This window comes from Bufo bufo, chromosome 3, assembly GCF_905171765.1.
Source record: "Bufo bufo chromosome 3, aBufBuf1.1, whole genome shotgun sequence".
NCBI classification, from domain to species: Eukaryota; Metazoa; Chordata; class Amphibia; order Anura; family Bufonidae; genus Bufo; species Bufo bufo.
This window is the reverse complement of record NC_053391.1, coordinates 638,481,196-638,508,828: the sequence shown is the minus strand read 5'-3', so window position 1 is coordinate 638,508,828 and position 27,633 is coordinate 638,481,196. Positions and strand designations below refer to the sequence as shown.

General features: G+C 44.1%; 1 protein-coding gene across 1 annotated transcript in view; it reads right to left on the bottom strand.

The window, feature by feature from the left end:
* ATP8A2 (ATPase phospholipid transporting 8A2) overlaps positions 1-27,633 on the bottom strand; it is a 728,462-nt gene that overhangs the window by 252,352 nt on the left and 448,477 nt on the right. The gene's annotated exons all lie outside the window — the stretch shown is intronic.

Here is a 27,633-nt window from a genome sequence, read left to right as displayed (position 1 = left end):
AAAGTAAACATTCATATTTCAATCTTAAAAGTGTTGACTGAAACAGCTAGAACACATCAGAACTAACATTTTCTAAACTGGAAGTTTGTTTAAAAAAATTTCAGTTGGCAAACATCTTATTTAGTAAATATGGTGCCCCTTCCCCCTTTCAAATGTTCTTTGCTTTTTCTTTTAGGCACATTTGTGAAGACTTGGATGCTTTTCACCCTGTCCACACTCTAATCTGCCGTGTACAACAGGGGTGTTGCTAGAGTCACAAAAGATCCAGGGCTCAAGCCCCAATGTATATAGACCAGTTCTCTAAGTCCCCCCCCCCCACCCCACATTTTGTTGTACTTGCTATACAGCAGCACATACCTCTCACATCCAGGGCCTCCAGGTGACGTCTCCTCTGATGTAGATCTTCTCTGTCATCATCTTCTCCATTAGGCTCGTATAACTTCTTTCAGTCGTGCCTCGTCTCTGCAGAGTGTAACACACAGACATCTTAGCTTACGCACATTTCTATCATCATCCACCAACCTGGAGTCCCCACAGTGTTATTCTGCTGCTCGCTGTGCTCCCCAATACCCCCAAATACTATCCTGAATAAATATGAGTGCCCCCTATAGTAATAGTGTTCCTCATAGTCCCACCAATAGTAATTCCCTTCTAGAGTGCCCCATTAGTAATACTGCCCCCTACAGTGCCCCCAACAGTGATAATGCTCCCCAAGAATGCCTCCATTAGTAAAAGAGCCCTCCAGTATTTATAATACCCTCACAGAGCCCCCAGTAGAAATAAGGCCCCCTATTTTCCCCCAGTGGTAATAAAGCTCTCTACAGACCCCTCAGTAGTAATAAGGACCCCCATAGTGCTCTTAGTAGAAATAAGGCAGATCTATAAGTCCCTCCTATAGAGCCCCCAGTAGTAATAAGAACGCCTATAATGTCCCCTGGATTTATAATACCCCTACAGTGCCCCCAGTATTTATACTGCCCCCTACTGTTATAATGGTCACCCTGAAGTGCCCCCAGTATTTATAATGCAATGCCCCCTGTAATTATATTTCTCTGTCCACCATACAGGCCCATGTAAATAACATCACAGCATCTCTCCTGCCCCCTCCAAAATACAGTCCTATGTAAATAACATCACTCCCCTCCCTTCAGCCCCTCCAACATACAGTCCCATGTAAATAACACTATTTTCCTCTTTCCGCCATAGAGTCCCATGTAAATAACATCACACCATCTCTCCAGCCCCCTCCAAAATACAGTCCCATGTAAATAATATCATCTCCTCCCCAGCCGCCTCCAACATGCAATCTCATGTAAACATCACCCCCTCAACATTCAGTCCCATGTAAATATCATTCCCCCCACCAGCCACCATCAACATACAGTCCCATGTAAATAACATGACCCACTCCTAAGCCACCTCCAACACACAGTCCCATGTAAATAACATCCTTCCCTTCAGCCCTCTCCCTTCACTTGCCTCTCCTCATGTAGCAGATCTCACCACAGCTTCTTCCCCCAGGTCTTCTCCTCTTCACTGCTGTCCTCTCCTGCTCTGGTCACATGATGGTGAGGGCCGGGCCGACACAGAAGCTGGGGAGGCTCCAGCCTCTGGGCAGCAGGCAGGCCACTGACCACGTCGCTGCTGCTGCCGCGCCTGCCGGGCTGCCGGCCGCGCTGGAGGACGGAGGGAGTAGTGAGCACTTGGCACTGACTTACGTGCTCCCTCCCCGCTCCGCCTCCTGGCTCGGCCGCTCCGCTGCTCTGGTCTCTGCTCAGTCGCTTGCCTGACTGGCTGCGTACAGCGCGCACTTTGACCTGACGCGCTGTACGCAGTCAGGTCACATGTGCGCCCTCTGGAGACCAGGAGCAGCGCGGGCAGCAGCACAGCACTGTGCCCCAGCAGGGATAGAGCGTGAGAGTCTGCCCTGAAGTGAAGTAAGATAGTTCTTAAATAAAGATAATATTCTTTTCTGTCTGATCTGAGGTCTGATGGGGTTCTGGATGGGGTAAAATTACAAAAAAACGCCCCGGGCGGGGGAGTCACACTTGGGCAGCTCAGCCTCTGTTGGTGGTGGACCTTGTCCCAGCCCTGGGTGACATCATCGCAGGTACTTCTCAACCACTGCCTGTTTTGATGTCACCACATGTCCTTCAGATCTTCCAGTGTATCAGATTCAGCAATACAGTTGTACCTAGCAGACAGGCAGGACATTCGGGGCCTGGTGCAGCACGCCAGACCTGCAGGGTATTGCGAAGTGAGGTCACGGTTATGGGCAATCGAGGGTTACTCATTGTATTGGAGAACCCTGGGCAGGCATGCGGCAGTGAAGGAGAGGTAGACACAAGTTCCTCTGGGGCACACTCTGTATGTAGGGACTAGGCCTGATGGTGGATGAGGTGCCCTGGATGTTACAGGTATTTTGAGTGCCTGGGGCAAGGTCCATTTAAGAATCGTGACGCCAGGGCCTGTAACGGTGGCACACCGATTTATAGGAGCAGTAATTGAGGTACACAGATGGTATGATGAACCAAACGTTGCTTTACTTAAAACAGTCCAAACTTTGTACATACAGTTGGTAATGATGCAGTTCCTTATATCAATGTTCCACAAGCAGGCTTACTTTCAATAATGGCAGGTATAATCTTGCAAGATACTTGGAGGGTATACAATTAATGCTTCACAGTCCAGGCTGCACTATCTCCACAGCTATTCTGGCTGGCTGTATCCCAAGGCCCGGATGCCTAAATGCTGGCTTTAATCCTTGGTAAAATAATCTTCCTCCCGTATTGACCCTTGCGTCTATTTTAGAGTACCTCTGCCCATCAGCTTACTTATCTGAGCTGGTTGTACTGTCCTTGCTTGGTATGTAGATGGCTGCAGGTTTCTCCCAGAAGGTCCATCTCTACTACTAGGGTTACTTCATCTGTGCTAGCTGGATTCAGGGTCTCTAGGCAGGCTGTACTTCTCCACTCACTAGCCTCCTGGTGGCAACTAGAAGCCTAGACATCTAGCTGCATGTCAGGAGGAGGCCCTCAGCATATCTTTGGCTAAGATGCCCTCTCACTTCTGTGTCCACAGACTCCTGACTACAGACTTCTCCTCCCTGTCTGGGCCTGAAAATTTATACTAAGGGCTCCCTATCTCCCTCTAGTGTCTAGGATGCCTAACTACACCCCAATAGGCCTGCTATGCATGTCACAGGGGAAACAACACATGTAAAAACACATAGAAAATACATTAAAGTATACAGTTAAATATAATATCACTGTCCCGTAGGAGTAACACGTGACCCAATTGACCCTTGTGTAGTGCCCACCCCTACCTAGTGGGACACTACACTGGGACAAAACATCAGGGTCCTAGGCCCCGAATGTTTTAAGGCTACTTTCACACTGGCGTTTTGGTTTCCGTTTGTGAGAACCGTTTCAGGGCTCTCACAAGCGGTCCAAAACGGATCAGTTTTGCCCTAATGCATTCTGAATGGAAAAGGATCCGCTCAGAATGCATCAGTTTGCCTCCGATCAGTCTCCATTCCGTTCTGGAGGCGGACACCAAAACTCAGCTTGCAGCGTTTTGGTGTCTGCCTGGCGATGTGGAGGCAAACGGATCCGTTCTGACACACAATGTAAGTCAATGGGGACGGATCCGTTTTCACTGACACAATATGGCACAATAGAAAACTGATCCGTCCCCCATTGACTTTCAATGGTGTTCAAGACGGATTAGTTTTGGCTATGTTACAGATAATACAAACGGATCCGTTCTGGACGGATGCATGCGGTTATATTATCGGTGCGGATCCGTCTGTGAAAATCCCTGACGGATCCGCACCAAACGCGAGTGTGAAAGTAGCCTTACCTAGCAATGCCCCTGGTGTACAACCTCCTTCCCCACTATGCAGAGAGAAGGGAGGGGGAGAGCAAAGAGAACCAAAAGAGTCAGAAGCAGTGTGCTGTGGGATCTAATCTGTGTCTGAAGCAGCAGGACAGTCAGCTAGGTACAGGAGGTAAACAGGCTCTACCACAATTGTTACTGAAGACTATATAGAAACTTGATCAATTATACAAAGTTCCCAGCAGCAAAACAGCCAGAAATTGTAACTGAACTCTATTTAGAAAGTTGAAAAAATATAGCATTTTGGAAGCAAACATAAAAAAACTGCCTTTTAAATATTAGAAAAAGCACTGGCTTAACAGAGCTTGCAACAAAATATGCAATATGTAATAAAAAGTAAGCGGAGGCAGAAAGTCCCACAATGATGTGGCAGCAAGCACTAGATGTGTGGGAATTGTAGGAACCCACAGTGTCTAAAAGGGGAAAAGAGGACAGACAAAAAAACTAAGAAAATGTACATTTTCACATGTATGCAATATAAAAACCTTTACAAATGTTATTAAAGGGCTTTTCCAAGATTTTCTAAAATCATGAATCAGAGAAGCGGGGACTGGGTGGAAGGACATTTAAAGGTCAGGTTTTACGTTTTGTTTTTTTCATTCACTTTACACAGCCCCTGGCTCTCTGCAATTTGGGTGGCAAAAGGAGGCATGAGACAACCCCTTTAAATTTACAGCCAGATACATCATTTCATGGTTTGCGGCAGTAGATGAATACAAATGTGAAAAAACTGCGATAGGTAATTGATCCTTATCAGGTGCCGTGACTGTCGCTGTGGGATTCTGCATCTTCGTAAGTTTTATTACCCATCATTCTGAGGCCATATGGACATAGATAAAATAGAAAGATTTTAATAAGAACAGGGCGTCTGGACGATTAAAAGTGTACCAGTAACTGCAACTTGTGGTGTAGACTTCAGCTCCGAGTTTTGGAGCGGCGTGTAACAGCTGCAGGGTGCGCGACTACAGATGGTGATGGTTTCATTTAAATATTTTTAATGACACAAGCCATTAATTCATTCTATGGGGAAAACAGCTTTTTAATCCTTTCTGTATTGTTGAATTAAGGGGGTCAGCGTTACCGCACCCTGGCCTGTATTATACCCAGATGTATGGGGAACTGGAAATAATGATATCATTACCAGCAGTATTTATCTCATAATATATGCCAACCAGGGCGGCTACACTGAGAAGTCTAAACTTAAAACTGGGTTCCTGGAAAGGCACCCTTTGTCAGTATACTGGTGAAAATGTAAAAAAATATTCGGTAAAATATGTAAATACTGGAGCAAATGTAAAGTTAAAGGGGTTATGCAATGACTGATGTAAAACAATGAAAATCTGACGTCATCTAGTACATGACAATCTCTATTTAACAAAGCTAGAACCAGCCCTGTACCTCACATGGATCCAGAGATCTCCACATTCATTGCTTCAATTGTTCTGCTGGATTTATTTCAGGGGGCACGTCCTTTCTCAGGGGGGCATGTTTTTTTTTTGTGCTGTAGCTATTTCTCTGTAACTGTCACAGCTTCTAACAGAAGATACAGCTGGTGACAGTTGAATATTTAAATTGAGCACATGCGACCACCTCAGTGAGGTGGACAAGAAACGAGGAATAGAACAAACAGTAGGTGGAGCTATACATATATATTGTATCCAAAATTTTTAATTACATGCAATTACAAAAGTATCCAGGTGCTGGTTTGCAAAATGTAGAATATTTTTTCTAGCACAACCCCTTTAAATGTGACGTAAATACTAGAGAAAAGAAGCAGAACAAGTCTATTGACCCAGTATATGATCCAATGGGAAGTGTGATTTTTTTTTTACCCAACTTTACATATGTACTTGTATGTTATTACATTCACATATTTTTGAATCTTCAACCTATTTTTTGTTCAGCGCAAAAAAAAAACATTCATATTACATTTGTAGTTCTAATGCCTGGTTCCGTACCAGAGCACCTTCAAACAGCTGATCCGAGGGGGTGCAGCGAACCTCTTTAAAGAGGGGTTCCAGTATTTTGATATTGATTGGCTTATCCTCAAGATAGGCCACAAATATCAGATTGGCGGGGTCGGACACCCTGTACCCCCACCAATCAGCCATTCAGGAGGAGCTCAGGCACCAGTGCAACGTAGCTCCGTCCATAGTGGACAGAGATGGTTACTGCAGTGCTGCTCCTGTTCAAGTGGAACAATGAAAGGAGATGTGTAGTTCCAGCACCTACGTCCAGCACTGGAGCCAAACAGCCGATTGTCGGTGGTGTAGGGTGTCGGACCTCTACCAATCTGAAATTGATGGTCCCAAACTTAGGACAGGTCATCACTATAAAAGCCTATAGAACTCTTTTAAAGAACGGAGAGGGACAGAGGAACTTGGGTTAAAAGTAGGAACTGTTCCTACAAAAAAGGGACAATTGGGAGAGATGATGGCTGTAGGCACCAGTGCAACGTAGCTCCGTCCATAGTGGACAGAGATGGTTACTGCAGTGCTGCTCCCGTTCAAGTGGAACAATGAAAGGAGATGTGTAGTTCCAGCACCTACCTCCAGCACTGGAGCCAAACAGCTGATTATCGGTGGTGTAGGGTGTCGGACCTCTACCAATCAGAAATTGATTGGCCCAAATTAAGGACAGGTCATCACTATAAAGAACTCTTTTAAAGAACGAAGAGGGACAGAGGAACTTGGGTTAAAAGTAGGAACTGTTCCTACAAAAAAGGGACAATTGGGAGAGATGATGGCTGTAGCTTAGCAGATAGTATTGTATCCTTGCTGCACTGAGGTCACAGTCTGAACATGACCAGGGAAATATGCAGTTTGTTTCTTCTCCTTGTATAAGTTCTTCTGCTACTCTTTAAAAACTGGGAAAAAAAAAATCTCTACCTAACTGGCTTCCAGTGAAATTGGTTGTAACATGACTAAGATAGGGAACATAGGGAGCCCCACTACAGATGGGACCAACGTGAGTGATGTACAATGCTGTGGACTATCTCACTGCTACAGCAGTAACAGACGAGGAATAAGTCACACTTTTTTCTACATTTCCACTCCTGTCAGAAATGAGTAAGGGGATTTTGGTCATGGACCAGACATCTTAAAAACCCAACATCTGTTGGATTAAATCATTGCCAGTTGCTAATAGTAAAACATAACAGGTCCCCTGAACTCCTCAGGTTTAGCATTCGTTTGTCCTGCAGATATCTTTGAAATACAGAAAAATGTGCAGCATCCGGAGACACAACAGGGCAGATTTACTTCGGGCGAATGTGAAGATGGTGCTACTTGAGTCAACTTCATCAGGAAAATAGTTGAAGCGAAAAAAAATCTAAAATGTCTGATCCTGGAACAGATGGTGCAGGTTTCTCGACAGCTGTGGACTCTTGTGAATACAGAACACATGAGCTGGAGAAGAAAAAAAACCTTACCTATTGTATACAATGTATAGACCTTGTAGAATAGACAAGTAATTACTGTATACTGAATGCCAGAAAGTTTTTCATTAAAAAATACCACAAAAATTATCATTGAAAAATATCTACTATAATAATAGAGTAAATACCAGTGAAAGTTCTCCACATGCTCTCAATGTGCTATCAAAGGTCTACATTTGGGTAAGTGCCTCTTCTGTTTTTGAAGTACATGGACCGTCTGCTGGAAGCAGTTGAAAGGATCAAGAAAATTCCCTAAAGTGTCTGTTGCATGAAGACAACACCTGTCTAAGTGCCCGTTTAGAGCATATGGATGTGACAGAAGGGGAGTTCTTGCTGAGGACCCCCTCTATGAGCCTTAAAGGAGAGCCACTAACAAGCATTGGCTTGGACCATGTGCCATACTACTGGCATCACTGTTCAGCAATGGAAGCCATCATGGCAGTATTTTGGCATGTGACCATTGAGACTGCTGGTAAACAAAATCTAGGGGGTCCATTGGGGCAGGATCAGCTGAGCATTAAAGATTAAAGATTTTCAGTTCTTTGCCTATATAGTGCAGGATAGGCCATTATTTAAGAATAAGATAGAGGCTCTTGTGTATGCCTTGTGTATACCTGTTTTATTTGATGTGTAATTGTTGGTTGTCAGCCAACTTAATTCCTTCTTCTCCCTCAGATATGGTTTTCCTAAGTAATCCTACATTTCTCAGCATGCCATTGCAGAGACGGAGGCAGCCATACTGCACTGCTCTGAGTTCTGTGTAAGGGCAGCCATGACAGATCAGTGACACAGCTGCTGTCCCCTCACACTGCAGGGTCTCCATGTTTTCCTGTGTAATGATGCAGCTTGACACTGTCTGCCCTCTCTACCCTGTCATCTTCTCTCCCCTGTCAGCTCTTACATGTAAGAGGCAGAAAGACCAGTGTGAAGCTTTATCTCATAGAAGTACACTGGAGAGTCAGCACACACAGATAGTACAGACAGGCAGTGTGAGTCAGGAGGTTTATATAACTGCAGCCAATCACTGCATACACGCACCTACTAAATGTCTGCACTCCTGGTTCCCTACATAGGGGGAGACATTATATATTCTACAGAATACAGGGATATACAGAGGAACATGGAGGGTGGGGAGGGAAATGAGAGATCCAGGAGGAATTGGATTGGTGATGATGTCATTCTGTAGTTCACAGAGAGAGACTGATGTTCTGTTTACACATTAGAGCAAGCTCTGGGCTGCAGGTTAGACTAGGTCACGTGAGCAGGTTCCTATAATGAAAAGGTTCAAAATGTATGGATGCAACTGAATTAGGATGTAACAAATTACACTGCTAGAATACTGGTGATGACTTGAATGAGCAATGTATGTCAAATTAAAATAAAAAACAGAGCTACATTAAAGAGTTAAGTGGAGATTTTTTTTTTATTGCATTTGCTGCTTCCTTTATTATTTTTTAATTTTAATGGATAACCCCTTTATTTATGCACATGGCTATTTACAAGGCAATACTACAAAGACCAACTGAACTTCATGGGCCAATACTGTATCAGGTCTGAGAAACATCACTAAGCTCACTGCAGAAACAGAGGGGTAGATATGCCCCCGTAGGTGCATTGCTTTCAGCATTACTGTGCATAGGCACCATACCATGGCATACAGAGTACAACATGGGTCCAAATACTGCACCATAGTGCACTCCAAGCACCGCAGTATTAGGGTGCCTTCACACACAGCAGATTTTGTTGCAGAAAATTTCTGCAATTGAAAATCAGTTATATTCACCGGAACGGGGTTTGCTGAAATCCATGCGCTTGCCACCAAAATAATCCCAGATGAATGGAATCGACTTAAAGTTTTCTGCAACAAAGGGCTTATGCACACAAACTTATATGCTTTCCATGTCCGTTCTGTTTTCTTTGCCATTCATTTCAATAGGTCCGCAAAAAAAAAAATGGAAGTTACTCCGTGTGCATTTCATTTCTGTATGTCCGTATTTCCGTTCCGCAAAAAAATAGAACATGTCCTATTATTGTCCGCATTACAGACAAGGATAGTACTGTTCTATTAGGAGCCAGCTGTTCCGTTCTGCACAATATGGAATGCACACAGACGCCATCTGTTTTTTTTTGCGGATCCGTTTTTTGTGGACCGCAAAATATATATGGTTGTGTGCATGAGCCCAAACTATGCCATGTGTGAAGTTACCCATACCTAAATAGCTTAAATGTCATTTTCACTTCTGATCTTCAGCAAATAATATACATCATGGCTAAAATCAGATGCATGCCACTTATCAGAAAGTTTGCCCGGCTTCTGAAACGTATCCTGTCAGGCCTGCAGCAGTTATTCTCCTACCGTTTAGACCCGCGAGGCTTCTGAACAGCTTGTCAGAACCACAAATACCTCTGCCAGGCCAGCCAAGCCATTCAGATGGGAAATAAACAATGTAGAGACATATTATCCCAGCAATCAGTGCCGTTTCCAAACCTTCGGGAAAAAAAAACAAGCAAATAGGAACCAAGGAAACATTAACATTTCTGTATAATGTTTCTTTTTATTCGTAGAATGTTTGTTTCCGGTAATGGAAAAATCTGAAGCTAAAACTCTGGAAGTCAAACCATGGTCCTGATGTGGACATCTGGTGGGTCGTCCAACTCCTGACCATCTCCGCATTGGATGACTCTCTATATCATGCTGCATACGATGGATATTTGGTTCAATAACCCAGGTTAGTGTGAAGTTTGGCTTTGCTTGTACTGTGGTCAAGCGCAGATCAGGTTGTCCAGACATGTTCTCCAGCTACCACCTGTGCTGCCAAGTTGAATGATGATCGCACAAAGTAAGCATTGTGTTACTATGCAGAGAGAGGTCTACATAAACTCGGAAAATACTAACATTTGTTGAAATTGTTCTGATTACTCAAGCAAGTTAAGGTGGTCGGGAATATTTGCAAAAACATAAACTACTGGCTGCAGCTTTACTGGAAGAGTTTATGAACCCTGGAGAGATACAGTATCTACATTCTTGAATGAATGGTAACTCCAAACAAAATACTTGTTTCCTTTACCATTTTGATAGTTTAGCTTCACTGTACCAAATCGGGTGATTGTGAAACTGTATACTGTGTCTGCATCCAGCTGAAAAGGACTTTTGGGAGGAACATCACGAGATGGCCAATCAGCATTGCTGAGAACATTCCTAGTGATAGTGATTGGTAGAGAACAACTGACAGATAGGATCTCCAGAGTGCATTTTCAGCTGAATGCTTGTCACCAATTTTGTTTCTAGCTTTATATTCTTTATAGTGGGAGCTCTTATGACCCATTTTTTTTCCAGTTTAAAGTACCTTTACACAGAGATTCTATTAGATGTTATACTTCTCCTACTTACATTATTCTACTCCCTGAGCACAAAATTACTTGGCACATCCTTTAATGTATATGCCTTTAGCAGAAGCGCTCATGGCCGCCCACTGTGCACAGAGCCATAGTACAGTTGCATTCCAGTAAATGGGGGCATGCTGCAGCTCCCTGCAAAATTGGTTGCCTGGAATGCTGCTGTGCAGGGAAAAACTATGAAGGGGCTGCAGCCCCCCAAAAAATGCTCTACCCCTTCATTTTCAGGATGGGTGTCTCATTGCTGCTTTCTAAAATGAACAAATCCCTTTAAAGAAGTAATATCCTATAGGTCCCTATGCAATACCCCAGATAGGGTATCTGCAATTGTTTATTATATATTATAATGTCAGGTTATGCTATTTATCTGCCATGTGCTTCATGAATGATAAGGTATGGTTGGCATTAGGATTGGAACTTACCATTCTATTCCTCCCCTCTTGGCAGGAGTGGGCTGGTCCTGCTTCCTGCCAGGAGGGGAGGTTCTAGAGAGTTCTAGGGAGAGTTGGAAAGAAAAGCATAGTTGAGGATCGTAATAAAATATATGCATGGCATACATTTTTTAAACATGGGACCCCATACTTACCAATATTTGAATCGCCAAAATTAGGACATTCAAGCCCTCCCCCTGGAAAGCTCCACTATGACCACTTTTATGCAAACCCCACTTATTGGTGGTCTGGTACGCTGAATCATCCTACCAGTTGCATACGCCAGAGATTTACATCAGAGGTATAAGTTGGGCGTATAATGCATAGACATGTCAGAACCTCCAAAGCAAGACGTGTCCTTTGTCGTCTCTTCCTGCTTTGGCGGATAGATGAGGGTCCTAAACAGGGACCCCTATAGGGTTTCTAACGAGACAAACCCTGTTCTCAGTAATATATTGCCTATTATGTATACAGGGGTGCACCTAGCCTTTCTGCTGCCTGAGGCAAAAATTGAAACGGTGCCCCCCCATTCTCCAGCCCTAATGTTAAAGACATACAGTGATACAGGTTAATATAGAGAGATGAGCACTTCCACAATGGAGGCGCTCATTTCTTATGACCCTGCCACTGCCCCGCTTGTCTCTAGGTCTCGCCTCCTGAGGCAGCCGCCTCACTTGGCCTCATTGTAGGTGCACCCCTGTATGTATAGAGTGTCCGTATTGCATAACATTTTATTTCAGCCAAGACATTTTCACAATCTAATACGTGAAATACCTTTGATGTCCACATTCCCATTTATTGGCAAACAAGTCTTAATAACCTGGATCCTAACCAAAGATTACTTTTGATAGGCTCGTTCCTTACAATACCCTGCTGTTAAATTCTGTGTTCTGAAAAACTAACATCCAAATAACAGGTTATGTCCTACTTTTAGAATATGCTAAATGTCAGAATAAGAAGTAACCAACTTTGTGATAAGCCGGAACTGAAATCCATTCCCCTGCACTTACTTGACCGTATGTTACACATTTAAGTTCCTAACTTAAGCTATAAAAATAAAAATACTGAGACACAGCTGGGAATGATGCAAAATTATGCTATTTACAGATTTCTGCCATTAAGGGTTGTACAAAATGTTGACTTTGGAGCTGACACCAAATATGTCGTTTTAGAACATGGACCAGCTTCTTTCATGCTGAAATTTAAATATACAAGTTTCCAATTACTAAACACTGCCAATTTCACAAGAACAGAGAATTAAACTCTGGGGACGAATTTCAACAAATAAACTATTGTAAGGGGGTCGGCAATAAGTCTCCAGGACCCAGTGTACATGTATTCATACAGTCCATTAAAATGATCATTAGATCTTATCTACTGGAGCTTCTCTGCAGACTACATTGCACCATTACCCATAACACAGGCCGTTGTGGGTTTCACACTAAAAATAAAGGGGGAGATTTATCAGACTGGTGTAAAGTAGAACTGGCTTAGTTGCCCATACCAACCAATCAGATTTCACCTTAAATTTTTCACACTTCCTGATTGGTCACTATGGACAACTAAGCCAGTTGTACTTCACACCAGTTTGATAAATCTCCCCCAAAATCTCTACAAGTAAAAGGTCTCCAAGAAAAGACATGAAAGAGACAATATCAAAGGATATAACATCCAAAGGTAAAAAAACCCCATCAATTATAGTCTTTAATAAAAAGGAATTTAAATTAAGCTGCAATGATGGCCTACATGCTAAGTACACTAGAAGCGAGTACCCTAAAAGATGGTTTGGTCCTTCAGGAGACAGGAAGATCTGATAATAATAAAGACACCAACCACAACTGGGCCCATAATGTCAAGTATAGTGTATGATGCCATCAAAGTGGACATCTGTCTGTTCTGTATAGCTGGTTGCTGGACTCAAGGTAGCCCAGTCCAACCTTTGGAACGCTTCATCAGGTGATAGGTCTAAGCCTTTCATGTTGTGAATTAAAGCATAGGTCTCCTACACCTCTCCTGCCACTTCCTATCGTATCGGTGTATACACTATGAGGGTCATTTATCAAAGACCAACATTTTATGACAGTCTTTGATAATATCCTCGATGCTGTCAGAGGATGTGCTTAATTTATGGTGAGGTGCAGGCCTGGTCATAAATTAGGTACATCCTCCGGAAGTCTGTGCACCTGGACTGAAATTTACGCCAGTTCCTAGCTGGAGTAGATTTCAGTCGTCAGTGATGCCAGTAAACTAGCAACAACAGAGTCAATGTTCTGGACCAATGGCCCCATGCACACCACACCCCCACTACTCAAAAATACCACTTGCGCCTAAATATAGGTGCAATGGTGTTCAAAAAGTCACAAAACACTATGGGACTTTCAAAAATAGCTTGGTTATTTTTGGAAGTTCTATAAGAGTGAATGGAGAGGACACCACATATGCGCAGTGTGCTCTCCCTTCACTTTCAGGGTCCATTCTGGACAAAGAAGTGGATAGCGGAGGTGGGACCTGTATATATGTTATATGTTTGGCATACCCTAGCGATACGCTATAAATTTCCCAGATATGAAAAGCATTTTAAAGTATTTCTCAGGGAGGAGGCTGAAGCAGGACCAAAGTTTGCATTTATCATACCTGACTAGGACATAGGCAATCTACCCTTACTTTATTGTTATAGAGGAATATCATGTTGTCCAATTTAAAGGACATGCCACCAAAAACGTAAAACATGGCCAAAGATTAGTAAAATATGAGTAAAATAGAAGTTAATTATTTCATGAGCAGCCTAAAAGCCTTGTAATTCAGATTGGCCATTAGTGGCCAAAGGTCAGGACATTCAATTTGGTTTACTTACAAAGATATTACCAATTTCTGTTCAGCTACGGCAACCACATTTCCAAAAATGAAACTTTTTGACTTGCAAAAATTGGGCAAAACATAAATTGCTTCCTAATATACAAGTGTGTAATAACTTTTTTCAAGATCATAAACCTTTGGCTCAACAAAAGATTGATAAAAAGAACCCTTATGAAACGGTTCAAAGTCTTGTATGTTCTGTGGTTACATGCCACAACAGGAACACATGGAAAGTGAATGTTAATGTACCAAAAATAGTCATTGTTTAGTTCACCGGCGCCCAGTCTGATTCATGAGGCCACTCATGTAACTGCCAACTCAGACTCAACATACGGTATGCATACTACATTGTAACCACAGTGCATTTACAGTACTTGTGCATAAGACTGGATATACTTATAAAACCTGGAATTATTACATTTTACAATGTGCCATAAAGAACAAGCGCAAAAATATCACAAAATTATCAGATGTTCCTTCCTCTAGCAACCTCCCAATAAATATATAAGAATGTGAAACACATGTAAGCTATTGGAAGGTCATTACTTACTAGAGCCAACCCTGGTGAGAGCAGTCTGCTTCTCAGCAATGCCTATTTTTAGGCTAGGGCTACACGATGACATGTGTCGCGCGACATCGATATCGCGCGACAATTTTTATAATGATAGTCTATGATGTCGCACTGCGACATGCTGCAGCGACTATCATTATAAAAATTGTTGCGCGTCATTGGTGCGACAAAATGTTGTGCGACGCATGTTGTCGTGTAGCCCTAGTCTGTTAATGTCCCTATGAGTGGTGGTTACCAATCATGTCCTTGCTAAAAAACATTTTTAGAATGGTACAATGGATGAAGACGGATTTAAAGAGAATAGCTCTTTCATTTGTCATTGGACTTCTACATCGTTCAGTTACGATCACTGGGAAACAAGCAAATTGTAATGATAATTGGCCAGTGTAAACGGGACTTCTGCTATGGGATGACCACCTATGTACATTTCTATAAGTGCCCGACTGCACTGCCTGATGTTCGAGCTGGACAAGCACCAATCAACACTAATTTGCATCAGCCTATTGAACTGCCCTATGTAAAGCATATGGGGAAGGAATAATTTCTATTGCAATCATTCCTCCACAGTTCAGTTTTATTGATTATCCGCAGCACATCCCTGATTACACAGTGCGATGAGCAGCCGATAATATATTTTGCAGCATAAATGATTAAATCAGCTTTTACAAAAAAATTAGCTTTGTGACGATTTGTGAGCGCATTTTTTTGTAAGTAGTGGGTGCAATGACAGGGAGCTGCGACAGCGCTGCGCCCCGTTATACATGATCGCGGCATCTGAGTGTAAAAACAGTGTAAATTAAACATTAAAAAAAATTCTATCAAACTTACCGCCTCCATTTGCTAGCGACGGGCCGGCCACCGCCATCTTGCTTGAAGATCCGGTGCGAGATTACGTCATACATCACCACACACAGGATTTCGGCCGAGATCTTAAATCAAGATGGCAGCTGGCGGCCCGTCGTGAGCAAATGGAGGAGGAAAGTATAATTTTTTTCGTTTTTTACACTATTATAAGTTAAATCAATTCGGTAACGCGATACACAAGGAAATCCGGCTTCGAGGCGAATCAAATTTATCCTGAAATTCGGATCAAATTCCACTTCGTGGGATTCGATTCACTCATCTGTAAATATGACCTTTAGTCATTTAGGATATAGTCATGAAAACATTTTGCTATCAGAGTTCCTTGTCTTCCTGACAAGCCTGTTGAGGAAGATCTCGTACTGGCCATACACATGAGATGTTGGCTGAGATTACATGTTTATTTTAATGGGGATAGGGGAATAAGCTGCTGCCAGACTCTCCTTGAAATCCAACATGCCCAGGCTTCTTCCCCCTATCTACTATGGAAGATAATCAGGAGATTGACATATACATTACATCATGTGCCATTTCTGAAGAAATCAGTGGGCTAGGTCAACTTCATCTTTTATCATATCTATGGCTAGCTTTAAAGGGGTTGTCTCCCATTTGTCTATTTTCTGGTCCGTGGCCAGGGGCGTAACTAGAAGTGACTGGGCCCCACAGCAAATATTTGTAAGGACCCCCCCCCCCCCCCCCAGCGCGCTTCGCACCTCCCTCCTCCTGTGTAAACCCCACTCCTTTGGCACAGACAAGGGCCGGGGGCACAGGCCAGGGCCAGGGGGGCGCAGATAAGGGCCAGGGGCTGCACTGAAAGGGCCAGGGAGGTGCACACAGGGGCCAGGGGCGCAGACAAAGGCAGGGGGGCACAAATAAGGGCCAGGGCCCAGGGGTACAGACAGTGGCCAGGGAGGCGCAGACAGTGGCTAGAAATGTATGCGCCCCAGCCAGAGCAATTTTATCAATGCCCAGAGCAACTTCCCCACAACCCCTCCCTCAGCAGCGGCTTGTAAGTCGCCTACACTCACCACACAACTTCGGACGTCCCACTCACTCAGTAGGTATGCCCCTTAGTGCCCCCAAACAGTAGTTATGCTCCATTATTTCCCCTTCACAGTAGTTATGCTCCCTTATTGCCCCCACACAGTAAAATGTTATTATTCCCCATTAGTGTCCACACTCCACACACTAGTTATGCCCCTTTATTGCCCCACAGAGTAGACATTTTCCATTAGTACCTCACAAAGTAGTTACTAGCTACCAGTACCACACTCTGCGCTGGGCTGGGTGCTGGACCTGACGTGCTGCTGCTCTGCCTCTTCTCTACTGCTGCCGCCTGCAGCGCAGCTCCTCCTGTCCTCCTGCCTCTTGTCACGTGCTGCTGCCGCATGCCGCTCCCTGCTCTGAATCATCAGTATGTGCAGTGGCGTTGCTAGGGCTGGTGTCACCCGGTGCGGTAGAAAATTGTGTCGTTGCCATATATGGGGGCTATGGTGGTGCTACTGCCATAGGGGGCAGCCGTTAGCTCAGCAGACCCCCCCTAGCAGTCAGAGCCTGGTCTCGGGAGGGGCACTTCCAGATTATTTTCTGTCCGCCGCCACAAAACAATGGTGCTTATAGAACAGACTACACAGTGTAGCGGTATACTGTATATTGTGTGGCACAGTGTAGAGGTATACTGTATATTGTGTGGCACAGTGTATGCTATATGTGTATAACATAAACATATTTCATATAAAAACTTACAATTACTTGACTTGGCCCTTGGGGATCCCGGACACCACTTCAACACTTTGGCCGGGAACTCGGCGGAGCTGATGTTGTGTTTTATCCTAATGAGAAAGTTTTCATAATAAGGATTTGGAGAAGGGGCAGAGGGATAGCAGAGCAGGGAGAGGCTGGTGCTGCTACTAGGGGGTCATACCATGGGGGAGTAATAAAGCCCACCATAATGCCCCCCCCCACCCAGTAGAAATAATTCTCCTTATAATGTGACAAGCAAAAATACCCCCTTGTAATGCCCCCAGTTGAGCTAATGTCCCCATAGTGCCGCCATAATGTCCCAGTATAAAATACCCCTATATAGTGCCCCCAGTAAATTCCCCCATAGTGCTCCTCTCCCCCCTTCCTGCTAGTGCCCCCCATAATGTACCAGTATAAAATGCCCCATATATAGTGCCCCAGTAGATGCCCTCAGTGTCTGGCCTCTGATAGGCTGCCGGCCTAGTGTCCCCCATAATTCCCCCCAATAATGTGCCAGTAAGTGTCCCCATAGATGCCCCCCCATCATGTGCCAGTAACAAGTGCCTCTCTCCCCCCCCCCCACATGTCCCAGTATCATAGTGCCATCTCCCCCCGCCCCCAATGTGCCAGTATCAAGTGCCTCTCTCCTTCCCACCCCCATGTGCCAGTATCATAGTGCCAAACCCCCCCCATGTGCCAGTATCAAGTGCCTCTCTCTTCCCCCCCCATGTCCCAGTATCATAGATCATAGTGCCATCTCCCACCCAAAAAAGTGCCAGTATCAAGTGCCTCTCCCCCCCCCATGTGCCAGTATCATAGTGCCAAACCCACCCATGTGCCAGTATCAAGTGCCAAACCCCCCTCCCACGTACCAGTATCAAGTGCCTCTCTCCTCCCCCCCATGTCCGTCCCAGTATCATAGTGCCATCTCCCCCCCCAAAAAAAGTGCCAGTATCAAGTGCCTCCCCCCCCCATGTGCCAGTATCAGGTGCCAACCCCTCTCCCCCCCCATGTGCCAGTATCAGGTGCCTCTTTCCCCCCCCCATGTGCCAGTATCAGGTGCCAACCCCCCTCCCCCCATGTGCCAGTATCAGGTGCCTCTCTCCCCCCCATGTGCCAGTATCAGGTGCCAACCCCCCTACCCCCATGTGCCAGTATCAGGTGCCTCTCTCCCCCCCATGTGCCAGTATCAGGTGCCAACCCCCCTCCCCCCCATGTGCTATTATCAGGTGCCAACCCCCCTCCCCCCCCCATGTGCCAGTATCAAGTGCCTCCCGCTCCCCCCATGGCAGTAACAGTCGGGTATTAAAAAAATAAATAAACACTTATACTTACCTCCATGTCAGCGATGCGATGCAGCCTCTTCCTGTGTCCCGCCCTGTATGTCCATATATGGAGTCAGTGCTTGTATTTCAGAAAAGTTTCTGCTGGGATTCGAACCCACGACCTTCTGTATCAGAGGCTAAAGCACTTACCCACACAGCCATAAGAGCTGCCTTGCCACTGACTGAAAAAATATGAGACTTCTACTGTTATAGCTGGCTAAGTGTATATCTATACACATGACAGCTGTCCCAACACACCCAGCACTGCTTTATCTCTATATGACAGCTGTCCCAGCACACTCAGCTCTGCTACATCTAATGCACATGACAGCTGCACCAGCACACCCAGCTCTGCTACATCTAATACACATGACAGCTGCACCAGCACACTCAGCTCTACTATATCTTTATATATGACAGCTGCCCCAGCACACGCAGCTCTGCTACATCTATATGACTCTAGGTATTGCTATACAGTAGATAGATATATAGAGATATAGAAAAGCTGAGTGTGCTGGGGCAGCTGTCATGTGTATAGATGTAGCAGAGCTGGGTGTGTTTGGGCAGCTGTCATGTGTATAGATGTAGCAGAGCTGGGTTTGCTGGGGCAGCTGTCATATATAGAGATATAGCAGAGATGAGTGTGCTGGGACAGCTGTCATATAGAGATATAGCAGTGCTGGGTGTGTTGGGGCAGATGTCATGTCTATAGATTGCACACTTAACCAGCTATAACAGTAGAAGTCTCATATTTTTTCAGTCAGTGGCAAGGCAGCTCTTATGGCTGTGTGGGTAAGTGCTTTTGCCTCTGATACAGAAGGTCGTGGGTTCGAATCCCAGACACATCAGGAGACTTCAGGAGACAGTAAGATTAGATCACATTAGCGAGGGGGCCCGGTCCGCCGCTGCTGCTGTCAAGGGGCCCTGAACATTAAGACAAGAATCGATCATATTTAACTAACTTGAAAATAAACTGTCATACACGCTGCCGGGCCCCTTGGCAGCCCGGGCCCCGAAGCAGCCGCTTCCACGGTAGTTACGCCACTGTCTGTGGCTAATTTACCTCTTTCTAGGCATGTTCACCTGCTGTGCTGCAAGCCAATGTCTGGCTTCAGCAGTAACCTGTCCACAGGAGACACGTCACTGCTGAAGCCAACGGGTGGCTGCAGAGGAGCAGGTCACCATGCCTAGAAAATAAACAAGCCACAGACTGGAAGATGGACAACACTCAGGACCAGAGCGGCGTGGAGCAGGTAAGAATTATTTTTTACTCTTTTCATAGTAGGTTCCTGGCATCAGTTAGGTATTCCTGGACAACCCTTTCAAGGACCCTGATGATCACAGCAATTATCGGGACCGAAAATTTGCACAAATGCTTGTTCCTTATAATTCACCAATGTAAATGTGCTGCCAATATTGCTTCTGTGGCACAAAATATCATTGTTTATGGGCAGCACATCACCCTGCGTGAACAGGGATGTGCTGCCAACAAAAAATGAATCTTTTTGGGAGATGAACAATCATAGTAGCGATGATTCATCCCCATACAGCAATGACAACTGCTGCATTTAAATGCAGCTAACAAAGCCGATCATTGCCCAGCATATCACCCCTTGTTAAAGAGCCCTTAGACTGTTCTTCTCAACCATTCACCAAGTTGAGTACCCATTGGTTCAAAGACTTCTGATGAAAAACATCTGCTAAAGTCTAGTTTTGGCCTAATTATGTTATACATTTCCAACCTTCCAATCTCTGAACATAAGAGACCCAATGGACTCTACTCTGAAATGTACATCTATATGGGTTGCTGGCTGTAATGTTATGGTATTTTTTATAGAACTAGACCACATTTTTTCCACCGTCCCCAGCCAATGGGCACCATTCTGCCAAACTGAGCCGATTACTGCCAATACCAAAGTTACCAATAAACGTTAAAAAGCACATTAAAGGCAGTAATCAGATGAGCGTTAATGCAGATGCAATGCTACCTTAGGAAAATGTTTTTATTAATTTGCTATAAAAGGCATATCTAGGTGAAAACTGCCCTTAAACACCAAGACACTGGCTGTTTTAGATTTAGGGCTCGGGAAAATATAAATTTGTTTCCACAGACAGTTCTCATAAAAATTTCAGGTTGTGCGCAAATGTTCTGGAATTTGTTTTTCCCACATGAGGTCTTCCAAAGAACATTCGATTCAAAGTTTTCTGAGGCCAAATTGACTTAATGCAGCAAATCAACATGTCAATCTGTAACACTGTAAAGCAACGTAAAGCAAGCAAAAAAACATCTACCGTCTCCAAACAAATGTGCACCCGCTATGTCTCGTGTGTGGGTGTTTGTGTGTGTATGTATATTCATAGAACGCACGGATCTAAGTATATAGTTCATTCATTATGGGATACATTTCACTGATATACTTACAACTCCTGGGCCCCTTGATGAATCTGTAACAGGTCCCCAACCATAAACCATGTATGAGAATACAGTACAGAAGCCAAATGCTAATTAGGAAACAAATACATTTCATAATATTGTTATTATTATTTTTTTAGAGCCTCATTTATTCCAGGGCCCTGCAAAAGGATTTCTATGAACTTCCGTTCCCAATCATTGACCCATGGAAAAGGTTCTTAGGATACATCCACACTGGACAGGTAGGTTCCGTATTTTCCGCATTGGAAAATCCACAGTGTGTGTGCTTGAATTTCAGGGCAGCAAAATCTGCACCAAATGGAGTTCAACATATACATACTGCAGGTTTGCTGCAGATTTCACCCTCTGTGCAGCGAAGGGTTAGGTCCACAGTGGAAATCTGAAGCATGAATTGACATGATGTGGTTTTACAATCCAAATAGCACCTATAAGGGCTAAACTTCAATAGAGGCAAAAGATGCCTCTATTGACATGTTTAAAATCACTTCTGAGGTGGTCTAACTCCCGGCATCCCCAGCTGTTTGAAGGGGTAGAAGCACCTGTGCAAGTGCTGCTTCTGCTTCAAAATTACCTGTGCACCGTCTAATGTGCAGCGCCTGTGCAGTGTTGCTACAACTGCTTGTCTCATTCGTTTGAATGGGACGAGCAGTTGTAATTACACTGCGCCGCCTCTACAAAGGCGCTACCCCTTCAAACGGCTGATTGATGGGGATGCCAGGAGTAGGACCCCCAATGACTTGATATGAGGATAGATAATCAATATCTTTGCACTGCACAACCACTTTAAGCATTTGTGGAATATCCGTGGGTTATGCAAAAACTGCTTGAAAGATGAGGGTCCCAGAGGTTAGACCAGGAGAATGACCACTCTCAAAACTCTAATGGAGAACCTGCTCTATGAGCACATTAATGGCATACACTAGGAGAATTTCCCAGCTTACACAGGACAATCGGCACGCAAACTGATATTTTGTGCTATGTTTTCTCTGACCACCTGGACAGTTGCCACTGACTCGGGGACTGATCTGGAGTGGCACCTGGCAACTACCCTAACAGCCCAAGCCTATCCTCACCATCAGAGGCCCTAGTGAAGACCAGGTAGTTGCTTATTCACGCCCCCTCCAGAGTATAGCCAATCAGTGGCGCAGTGGGTCCACACCCGCTTGCATAACACACAATCATGCTTTTATGACAAAAGACCTAATGCACACAACCGTATCCTTTTTGCTGTCCACAAATAGCGGATCCACAAAACACGGATAAGGTTTTTGGTGGGCCTATTAACTTCAATTGGTCCGTCGTTACGGATGATGAAAGCGTTTCGTGCTTTCTGCATCTGTATGTCTGTTCTGTAAAAGGATAGAACATGTCCTATTACTTGGCTACTAAATGTGGACCATGAACCTATTCAAGTCAATGGGTCCACAAAAACACAACACAGACTGTATCTGTATTTTGTGGAGCTGCAATTTGTGAACTGCAAAATACATACGGTTGTGTTCATAAGGCCTAACTCAGTCAGTAGATCTCGAGAGATAACATATTTATGGTCTATAATGACATCGGTCATTGTTAAAAGCTATGTACACTTTTGCAACCAATTCTGCCAGGGACAGCTAGCTCAGGCCTTTCCTCAACATCAAACCCTTCTTCTGCGAAGGAGGAGACTGGAGAAGCCAACCCAATACCTTGCCTATATTGTTTTGCACTTGACCTCCTCTAGTAAAGAAGCACACTGGTTAATTGCAGACCTTGACTCTGTGGACTTTTTTCCCATTGGGGTGCACCACGCCTTATCATCTCTTCCGGAGAGCAGCAACATGTGGTGTCATCTGGATGGTGTCTGGGGGACCCATCGTAACGTTTGGGGCACCTCAAACCCAGCCACTGCAAGTGTAATGTGGTGTGTGTGGAGAAACAACTATAGAAAGTGAGGAAGCAGCCAGAGAGAGCTTAAATGAGAAGCAGCAGACAAGGATACACCAACCCTGAGAGTTAAAAGCACACAGAAAAGTCACTGTAACCAATATTTGAGATAAAGAGAGGGAGAGAGATGTTTCGGGCCTAACAGAAGGTTTTGAAGCCATATAAAAAGAGAGTGCTTGGAAAATACAAACCAGTGAAGGTAATGTATGTATATGGGCTGTGGATTTCACTTCATTTGGCTGGGTTAGTGGCTTTAGGCTCCCCTCCATTCTTAGGAGACAGACTGGCCATCTATTAAAAAATACTATAACCTGCAGCATTGCACCCCTGAATTAGGAAGATTGCTCAGATTAACAGCAAAGGAACGTAGAGAGTACTGACTCATTGCCTACTCTTTCATATACGCGGACTTGGGAAAAACTGTCTATGCAACCTATAGAGACTGTGGCTACTTTTGCAAGTGCCTGTGCATACAATCTACTGAGTTACTTTACTAAAGTAAAATGGACTTGTTTTACTATGAACGGCCTCATTATTGTACTGCATCATTACCTGCACTACCACAATATTTTCTTCTGCCGCTACAAGGGATCCCTGCCTTGTGTCCCCCGAAATCCAACAACACCAAGGACACTCCACCTACCACCAGGCAGGAGACCACAAAACAGACTGTGTCCCGAGGGGAAGAAAGGTTTTGCCCCTACCCTTACTGCACGGCCCAGGAGCACCACAGTCGGGACATCCATGGTGGGTACTAATGCCACCATCATTGCCACTACCACCACTCCTGTCCTCTATTTCTCCCCTCCCGGGCTCACTGCACATACAGCATTATCATGTGCAAATTCCCTGTATGATGTAGTCCCTTTGGGTTGGTTATACTCTATGTTCCACCATATGGTGCTTCTTTGAGGCACTATATTCTCTCCCAGCATCTGTGAGACAAAAACCTCTGCGTGTCTCCATATACAGGGTGGGCCATTTATATGGATACACCTTAATAAAATGGGAATGGTTGGTGATATTAACTTCCTGTTTGTGGCATATTAGTATATGTGAGGGGGGAAACTTTTCAAGATGGGTGGTGACCATGGCGGCCATTTTGAAGTCGGCCATTTTGAATCCAACTTTAGTTTTTTCAATAGAAAGAGGGTCATGTGACACATCAAACTTATTGGGAATTTCACAAGAAAAACAATGGTGTGCTTGGTTTTCACGTAACTTTATTCTTTCATGAGTTATTTACAAGTTTCTGACCACTTATAAAATGTGTTCAATGTGCTGCCCATTGCGTTGGATTGTCAATGCAACACTCTTCTCCCACTCTTCACACACTGATAGCAACACCGCAGGAGAAATGCTAACACAGGCTTCCAGTATCCGTAGTTTCAGGTGCTGCACATCTCGTATCTTCACAGCATAGACAATTGCCTTCAGATGACCCCAAAGATAAAAGTCTAAGGGGGTCAGATCAGGAGACCTTGGGGGCCATTCAACTGGCCCACGACGACCAATCCACTTTCCAGGAAACTGTTCATCTAGGAATGCTCGGACCTGACACCCATAATGTGGTGGTGCACCATCTTGCTGGAAAAACTCAGGGAACGTGCCAGCTTCAGTGCATAAAGAGGGAAACACATCATCATGTAGCAATTTTGCATATCCAGTGGCCTTGAGGTTTCCATTGATGAAGAATGGCCCCACTATCTTTGTACCCCATATACCACACCATACCATCAATTTTTTTGTTCCAACAGTCTTGGAGGGATCTATCCAATGTGGGTTAGTGTCAGACCAATAGCGGTGGTTTTGTTTGTTAACTTCACCATTCACATAAAAGTTTGCCTCATCACTGAACAAAATCTTCTGCGTAAACTGAGGGTCCTGTTCCAATTTTTGTTTTGCCCATTCTGCAAATTCAGTGCGCCGATCTGGGTCATCCTCATTGAGATGCTGCAGTAGCTGGAGTTTGTAAGGGTGCCATTTGTGAGTAGCTAATATCCGCCGAAGGGATGTTCGACTAATGCCACTCTCCAGTGACATGCGGCGAGTGCTACGCTGTGGGCTCTTGCTGAATGAAGCTAGGACAGCCACTAATGTTTCTTCATTAGAGACAGATTTCATGCGTCCACATTTTGGCAAATCCAACACTGAACCAGTTTCACGAAACTTAGCAAGCAGTTTGCTAACTGTAGCATGGGAGATGGGTGGTCTCGTAGGGTGTCTTGCATTGAAATCTGCTGCAATGACCCGGTTACTGCGTTCACCAGACATCAACACAATTTCTATCCGCTCCTCACGTGCTAACCTCGGCGACATGTCAATGGCTGTAAACAAAGAGAAACTTGTAAATAACTCATGAAAGAATAAAGTTACGTTAAAACCAAGCACACCATTGTTTTTCGTGTGAAATTCCCAATAAGTTTGATGTGTCACATTACCCTGTTCCTTTTGAAAAAACAAAAGTTGGATTCAAAATGGCCGACTTCAAAATGGCCGCCATTGTCACCACCCATCTTGAAAAGTTTCCCCCCGCACATATACTAATGTGCCACAAACAGGAAGTTAATATCACCAACCATTCCCATTTTATTAAGGTGTATCCATATAAATGGCCCACCCTGTAGAATGGAAGTAATTGTAGGTAAAGTATGGCCACCATATTCAGGGCCGGTTTTAGACAAACTGTGGCCCTCGGCAAAATCAAAAGTGGCGCCCCAAATCTTGTAATAATGTACTAACAACACAGTTACATTCTGTCGATTCTGTTCCTCACTCACAGATTTACACCCCATAAAGCTCCTCACACAGTTCTTCACCCTCATGGCTCCAGAATATGCCACATGCCCCCCCCCCCCCCCACACACACACACAGCAATGAGTTCTCCTCACTCACAGCATCTGAGAGTGTTAAAAACCGGAAGCGCGGGATTCCTCTTCAGGCACGCTTTCCCCCAGTGGAGATTGGGGAAAACAAACCTGTTCTATAAATAAGCCACAGCCTGTACTAGGCTTCCAGGCTCAGTGTTAGTATATACCAGTTCAGGCCACTAGATGGCAGCACTGAACTGTGATGTAGTGATTTCTATACAGAATAATGGAGCAATTTACATCTGATGATTGTAAGTCGTGATCCACTTGTGGGACTTAACAAAAAGTAAAAAAAGTAAAAAAAAAAAAGGTTTGTAAATATAAAAACAAAACGTAAAAATTAAAATCACCCCATTCCCCAAAATAAAAAGAAACAAAAAAAATTGCATTATGGGCATCGCCGCATGTGAAAGCGCTCATACTATTAAGAAATAAAAAAAAGTTAGCCAATATGGTGAATGGCATAACAGATTTTTTTTTTTAAAAGGCTGATTCGCGTTTTTTTATTACTTTGTCTCCCAAGAAAATTGAATAAAAAGTGATCAAGTCATACACACCCCAAAATGGTATTGTCAAAAACGACCTTTAAAAAATGAGCCCCCCCCACACATCTCCGTAGACATAACTTTAAAAAAATTTTTTTTTTTTTTACAAAGTGAGTCCTGATGAGGCTTAGCTTTATGCAGTGAGCGGGCCTATAGACATCCTGAGCGGGGGTGCTGTTAGGGTTGCCACCTTTCCCAACAAAAAATACTGGTTACACAAGTTAGAAAGGTTGGTGTGGGTTAATACGGGTGCTATTTTACGTTTTGCTCAATTTTTTTTCTCAATAAAATATAACTTTTCACTGTAGGGGGCACCCTGTGTATTTAAGTTTTATTTAGCCTCTATTTTTAAAATGTTTCTGTGGGGATTCGAATTCCCAACCTTCTACATTAAAGGCATGAACCTTAACCACTGGGCTATAGAGCTCAATGCTTAGGCATTGCTGAAAAACCTCATAGAAGTTTCTCTTGTGTTAAAAACTTCAGAGACATTTCTCTTGTATTATAAACTATTATAACTTAGCATTGAGCTCTATAGCCCAGTGGTTAAGGCTCTTGCCTTCAATGTAGATGTTTGTGAGTTTGAATCCCCACACAAACATGTCTAAATTAGATTTATATATACAGGGTGTTTCCAAGCATAGTGACCATGCTTGGGAATACCTCTTTCATGTTCATAATCTATATAAGGAGTCAGAGCAGAGACTCCTAAGCCGGGAAATTCCCAACTGACTGAAGAGGATCAGGCCCTGGGCAATAGCCCAGTTTGCCCCCCACTAATGCAGGCCCTGACCATATTACATATACAGTACAGACCAAAAGTTTGGACAAACCTTCTCATTCAAACTAGTTTTCTTTATTTTCATGACTATGAAGGCATCAAAACTATGAATTAACACATGTGGAATTATATACATAACAAACAAGTGTGAAACAACTGAAAATATGTCATATTCTAGGTTCTTCAAAGTAGCTACCTTTTGCTTTGATTACTGCTTTACACACTCTTGGCATTCTCTTGATGAGCTTCAAGAGGTAGTCCCCTGAAATGGTCTTCCAACAGTCTTGAAGGAGTTCCCAGAGATGCTTAGCACTTGTTGGCCCTTTTGCCTTCACTCTGCAGTCCAGCTCACCCCAAACCATCTCGATTGGGTTCAGGTCCGGTGACTGTCGAGGCCAGGTCATCTGGCGCAGCACCCCATCACTCTCCTGCATGGTCAAATAGCCCTTACTTTCAAAGTTTTCCCAATTTTTCGGCTGACTGACTGACCTTCATTTCTTAAAGTAATGATGGCCACTAGTTTTTCTTTACTTAGCTGCTTTTTTCTTGCCATAATACAA